Source organism: Hirsutella rhossiliensis (genome assembly GCF_020360975.1).
Source record: "Hirsutella rhossiliensis strain HR02 chromosome Unknown scaffold00007, whole genome shotgun sequence".
Taxonomy (NCBI): domain Eukaryota; kingdom Fungi; phylum Ascomycota; class Sordariomycetes; order Hypocreales; family Ophiocordycipitaceae; genus Hirsutella; species Hirsutella rhossiliensis.
The window spans coordinates 2,715,632-2,722,218 of NW_025408673.1; positions in this window are offsets into that span (position 1 = coordinate 2,715,632).

Genomic DNA, 6,587 nt, shown 5'->3' on the forward strand with positions numbered 1-6,587 from the left:
TCTAGGGTATAAAGCATAGCTCGGTCGGATTCGCTAAGATCGCTAGAATACTATTCGATAGCGGTTCCGCGGAGTAAGCTAGGAATTAGTATTACTAGTTCGTTAGCGTATTCCGGTCCGCGGATAGCTACCCGTTTTAGGGAATCGATAAATCGATCGACGCTTCTATATATAATTGTTTTCTCGGTTTCTTTAAGGACGTCGAACGTTATATCGAAGGGGCTAGCGGGGTTAAACTTCCCTACGTCTTTTAGTCTAATACGTACTAAGGGTGCTTAAGGAGGGTTTACGGTAGTATTATCTCTAGTTTCTCTTACTATAGCTTTTACTAGTAGTCTCGTAAGAGCTTCCTCCGTAATTAGACTTACTAGCTAGTTCGCCGGGGTTATTATCGCGAACGTGCTACTAGGGGTAGTATTATTTAGAGGTTCTTCCCTATTTTATTCGTCGTAGTTTAGCGAACTTCTTAGCGAACTTCTAGGGCTTTATCCTTCTAATAGAGGTAGTTAAGGCAGGGTAGGGGAAGCTATACTATGCCGATTTCTATACGGCTCCGTTACTTATAGCTAATATTACCTCGTTACTAGAACGTATTCTAGGTTATTAATTCGTTCCTATAGGCTTTAACGATCGGCTAGGTAGGCTAGTAAGTCGTATCGTAGAAGTTCCGCTCTTAATTCCTCTAAGCGTCGTTCCTACTACTAAGGTAGGCGATCCGGCTATCTTCCGTTTCTATAGGCACTTAACGGGAAATATCCCGGAAATAGGTATCTTTCTAACCGCTAATAGAAGCTCTATAATACTTAAGCTTTAATACGTCGAAGTTCTACCTCTATCCGGAGTTCCCTAAGTATTTCCTCCGTAAAAAGAGATTAGGAAGCCGGTATTTATTAGTACGCGAGTAGGAGCTTTCTTCCTAAGAAGATATCGGGGTTTATAAGTCGAGGTTAACTCGTTCTATTTATTAATTTTTATCTTCCGTTCTACTAAAGGTAGACCTTTAAGAGAATAGATTTTTAAGGGAATTAGAATTACTACTATTTATTATATACTAGTCCCTTAGTATAGGGCTAGTACGTTAACCTTGCCGTCTGCCTAGATCCGGTGCGGGTCTAACGGGTAATTAAACGGACTAGCTACCGTACGTAGGTTTTAAATATATTATACGGACTAGCTACTATACGTTATTACGCGCGTTAAATACGGACTAGCTACCGGTCTTATAAGTTAAAGTAAGAGTAGTAATAACTATCTATATTTTTCTCTACCTGCCTAAAATCTAGCGGGTTCTCTATCCTCTATATATATTATAGCGAGCGTAAGACCTTACTTAGGGCTTTAACCGAGTAATATCTTAACCTTATAATCGTGCGATAGTAGTGCGGTATCTTAGCGGCATTTCCCGGTATTTTCCCCGGGTAGGCATAGGTATTTCTTTATAATTTCCCCGCTATATTCTTATAGTAACTTCTTAGGGAAATATCGGTATAGTCCTTAAGGAACTTATTATTACTCGGGAAATTATAGTATATTCCCTATGCAATATATCCCTAGGGGAAATCTCTGTAAAATATCTATATAATCCGCTTAGTTATCGTTTCTAGGAATTCCGGGTGATTTCCTAGAGTTTGCCCGGTAGCTTCTAGGTTCCTTCTTCTATAGGGAGCCTTAGGGAGTTAGGGGTGTCTTCCTTAAGGGAAGCAGATATCGTTCTAGGTACCTAGATTATCGACTATAAGGTGTCCCGTAATAGTAGAGCTATTCGCGATACTAAGGGTCTTAAAGGACCTAGCTAAGAGGCCTCGGCCCTTAAAGCTTAGCCCTCTTAACCCCCTTATAAATACTTATATCTTTATAGATAGCTAAGCCGCTATAAAGAAAGTTATAGGTTTCTCGGACCTAGCTATATATATTAAAAGGCTCTTATCTAGCTTAGAAGCCTTTTATAATATATAGCTATATAAGTGCCCTAGCTACCTAGGGATCTTTAGTAATAAGCTAGCTAACTAACTAGCTAAAAGAGGCTTAGGGGCCCCTACCTAAGGGACCCCCTTAGTTTTTATTAGCTACCTATAAAGAAAGGTCTAGTAAGCTACTAAGGACTATTAAAAAGGACTCTAGGCTACTAAGGCGGCTAAAGGCCTTAAGGCTAAGGGCCTAGGTAAGTACTATACGTCTATTCGAAAGACCCCCCGCCTAGCCCTTAGCCTAGAAAAGGACCTTATAAGGAGGCCTAGGCTAACCCTCTTAGCCTTTTACTAGCTCCTTTTTAGGGCTAGCTTCTTATTTTCCTTCTTAAAATAGACTAATAAGGTAGACCGAGATAACTACCGCTATAGCTAAGGAAGGTATATAGCTAGGCACCTTATCCTAAGGTGCCCGAACTATAGGAGGGAAAGAGAGGTCCTTTACTAGACCTTTAAGAGATAGAAGGGGGCCCTTAGCCTACTTATTCTCTATAGCTCTAAGGAAGGAAGGGAAGCCCTTCTAACCTTCTTAGCTAAAATAGAGATAGGGATAGCTAAGTAGCTCGAAAAGGAGTAACCTAAGGGCCCTAGGGCCTATAGGGGGGAAAATTACCGCGTAGAAGGAACTAAACTAACCTTTCCTTTATTATTGCCTTTATAGCTACCCTTTCCTTAATTAGTTATAAGCCCCTAGGCTCTATAGCTAGCTAGGACTACTAATAGGGGCCTAGGCCCTTACTAGCCTCGCTATAGCCCTAGAGGCTATATATAAGTAATAATATAAAAAAAAAACCCTTAGTATCCTTAAGGGGGTATATTATATACTTTATATATATTAATTAACGCTATTACTTATATTTAATAGGCAGCTACTACTTTTTTTATAATAATCCGACCCCTTACTTTTAATTTTACCTTTATATATTTTATATATACTTTTTATATCTCTTTTTATAAGATCTATAAGATCTTAATAGCTAGTTTATATAAATTAATTAAGTTACTAAGATAAGGTAGCGGCTTAAGTATATCTTTAAGCTAGCTATTATTACTATAGCTAATTAAGATATAGATTTTAAAGCTTTATATAGTAGCTAGTAGCTTAAATAGTAGAAAAATACTATAATTAACTATTATAATATTAAAATATAGCTTTAATTACTATTAAAATATACCTACCTTAGTATTATAAAACGTACTATAATTAAGGTATACTAAATATTAAGTAAGCTAACTTATATATATTAGTTTTCCCGACTATATATACTATAATAGTAATATCTTTAGCTAAATCTAATAGGTTTAGCTATATAGTATCTACTTTAATAAATTACTAAGAATAATCTATATATATATTATATTTTAGTATTCGCTCGTTTAGATTTACTATATAATAAGTACCTTAACGCTTATATAACCTAAGTATAAATTAGTTTAAGGGAAGTTCGCTATCTTTTAGTATTATAAAGTAAGTAAAAGCGTATATATAGGTGCTATTTATAGGATAATATTAATAAGCTATATAGAGCTCTCTTATATACGGCTAGCCTATATATATATATATAGGATCCGGCCCTCTATATATAACTATATAGCTTAGGCCGTAGCCTAAGCCTATAACTTATACTAGTTAAAGACTCTTATATAATACCCTCCCTTAAGCGCGGCGCGGCGCTACTTAATTAATAGCTTTTATACTATTAGGCCTATACCGCTAGCTTTACCCTACCCTTTCCTATTAATCGTGCTAGCCCTACTAGCCCTATTATCCCTATGCTTATTAGCCTAGGTAGCTAGAACCGGGCTTTATACTTATTAGCTAGCTAGCTATTTAAATAAGGGCATAACCTATTATATACGCCCCTAGGTAGCCGGCGGCTAGCCTAGACCTATATAAGCCTTAGGTTACCTATCCCCTTAGCCTTAGGCAGCCTCCTCTACCTAAGGGTATATAAAGTAGTATCCCCCCCTTCCTCCTTCCTTTCCTTCTCTTTCTTCTTTAACTATAGTAATAGTAGTAATAGGTAAGTTCTACTTTACTTAAGGCGTTAGTTTATTCCTAGCTATATAAGCCGCTTTATTAACGTATACTTATAGTAATAGCTATAGTAGTAATAATAGCCTTAATAATAATAACTTTAACTAGTAAGTTCCTTACCTTATAAAGTAAGAGGCTATAATCTATAATACTAACTTCCGCGATAAATATATCTACCTTCCCCTCCCCTACCTCCTCTTTCTTAGAGTATATAGAGTTATTTATTAACGCTATACTAGGCATAGCCGATAATAGCTCTACCGCTACCGCTACTCTTACCCGCGCCCCCGCGACCGCGCCTACCGCCGCCGCCTTTACCTCTACTACGCTAGCCGCCCTTATATCGCCATTCTAAGTAATAACGCCGTCCTTACCGCCGGCCGTAATACCCTGCCCCTCTACCCCTACCTTAACCTCTACTACCCCTATAAGTCCTCTACCTAGCGAGTATAGTAGCTATTTTCCGCTAACTTCTTAAAGTATAAACGCTAAGTATAGGCTAGAGCCGCCTACGTAGCCCCCTATATATAGTATATATCGTAGGAGCTCCCTTACGCCGACTAAGTCGGGCGCCGCTATAGTAGTAGTTATTACTAGTATATATATACCGGCCGCGCTTATAAGGTAGCGCCTCCTATCTTACTTACTATAGCGTCGGCTTACAAGGCCGGCGCGTATAAGTAAGTATAGGGGGCTACTACGAAGCGCCTTACCGCCGCCGCCGCTACCTACTATAATCTCCGCGCCCTTAAGCGCTAGGGCCTTATCCCTAAGTAAGTTCCTCTCCTCTAGCTCTTTTACTTCTACTACTAACTCTCCCGGTACTAAGGATACTACCTCTATCGCCCTATTAGCGGTCCCTCTAGCTATGCCCGCCGCCGCCCCCGCCGCTACTACTAGCCGGGCCCCCCCTACCCTTAGAGCCCTTAAAGCCGCCGCTACTACCGACTAGCTTACGGGCTTAGAAGGCCGCCTAAGCGCCCTAAAAAGCGCCGCCGCCGCTAATAAGGTAAAGGAGGATAATAAGGATATAGATAACGATAATAATAATAATAAAGATAAAGAGTAAGTCTAGGTAGTTTAAGGGCTCTACCTTAAAATAAACGCTATTTTTATCTCCGCTTATATTATTATACTTATATTATTATAACTACCTACTTTACTTTACTTACTTTATAGTCTTAGCCTAGGCTATTATCGGTAGTCTACTAGTTTAGTATTCTTATCTACTACTTTAAATAAGGCCTTAAACTTATTAAGGGCTATAGCTCCTATAAACTTATATATAGGTTCCTATATAAGGTTAAGATACCTGCGCTACTTAATAAGGACCTCTTAGTATTTCCCCTTACCGACCCTTTTCTAGTATATAGCTTATATCTCTTTAACCTTAAACTTATCCTCTCCCTTTACTTTAATTATAAGCGGTTAAGCGTCTACTACTTCTTATTTAGGTAGTAGGTTAAAGGAGGCTCTATAAAGGAGGTCTATATTAATCTTATTATAGACCCTTATTAAGAGACTATAGAGCTCTATAACCTATAGGCTAATAACCCTCTATACTATAAACTTTACGTATAGCTAGTTAAGCTTTTTCTTTAGCTATACCGACCTATAGTTATAAAGGTCTAGCTATACCTTATCTTTTACTATAAACCTATCTATTAGAGCCTTAGTCTTATTAGCGTGCTACTCTTAATCTTATACTATAGCGGCTATTATAGATTAGTAATAATCTATAGTCTCTTATAGCTTTTATATAAACGTAAAGGCGCGGCCCTTTAATAACAAATTACTATACTACTCTATTATTATATCTATAGTAAAGGGAACTAGTAAAGGTAGTTTAAAGCTATATATTATAAAGAAAGGTGCTATCTTAATAAAGGTATATAGTTTACTATTTAACGTAAGTTAAGCTATAAGGAGCTACCGGTCTTAGTTTACTTAGTTATAGGCTATAATAGCTTATAGGTAAGCCTATACCTCTTAGTTAACCTTTTTAGGCCCTTTATTAGTCTATAAGTAATATACTATACTAAGTAGCTATATAATTTAAAGTAGCTAGTATAAGTACTATTAAAAGTAGCTAGTTTAATTTAATCCCTTATCGCTTATAATAAAGGCTAGCTAGCTATATAAGCGGGCCTAGTACTATAAGAAGCGCTCTATATAAGACTTTATATCTATAAATAGTATTAGCTTTAATATTATAGACTTACTAAGTCGGCCCTTAATTACCTATATATAGCGGTTGCCGCCCTTTATAAGTAGGAGGTCTATTATAAAGTCTATCTATATATATATATAAAACTATTTAGGTACTAAAAGCTACTTAAGTAGCCCTTTAAGCTACGCCCTTTAAATCTTAGTATAGCTATAGATATTATAATTATAAAGGAAGCGGCGAACGTAGTACTATAAGAAGGGCTAGTAAAAATCCCTTACGAGGCCTACTACTATACCCTACCGACCTAGGTAGCCTACGATACTAAAGTTATAGATAAGGTAGACTAGCTTCCCTTAAAGCTCGTTTTATTTATTTAGCTTTAGCGGTTTATCCTTCTCCTTAGCTTTTATAG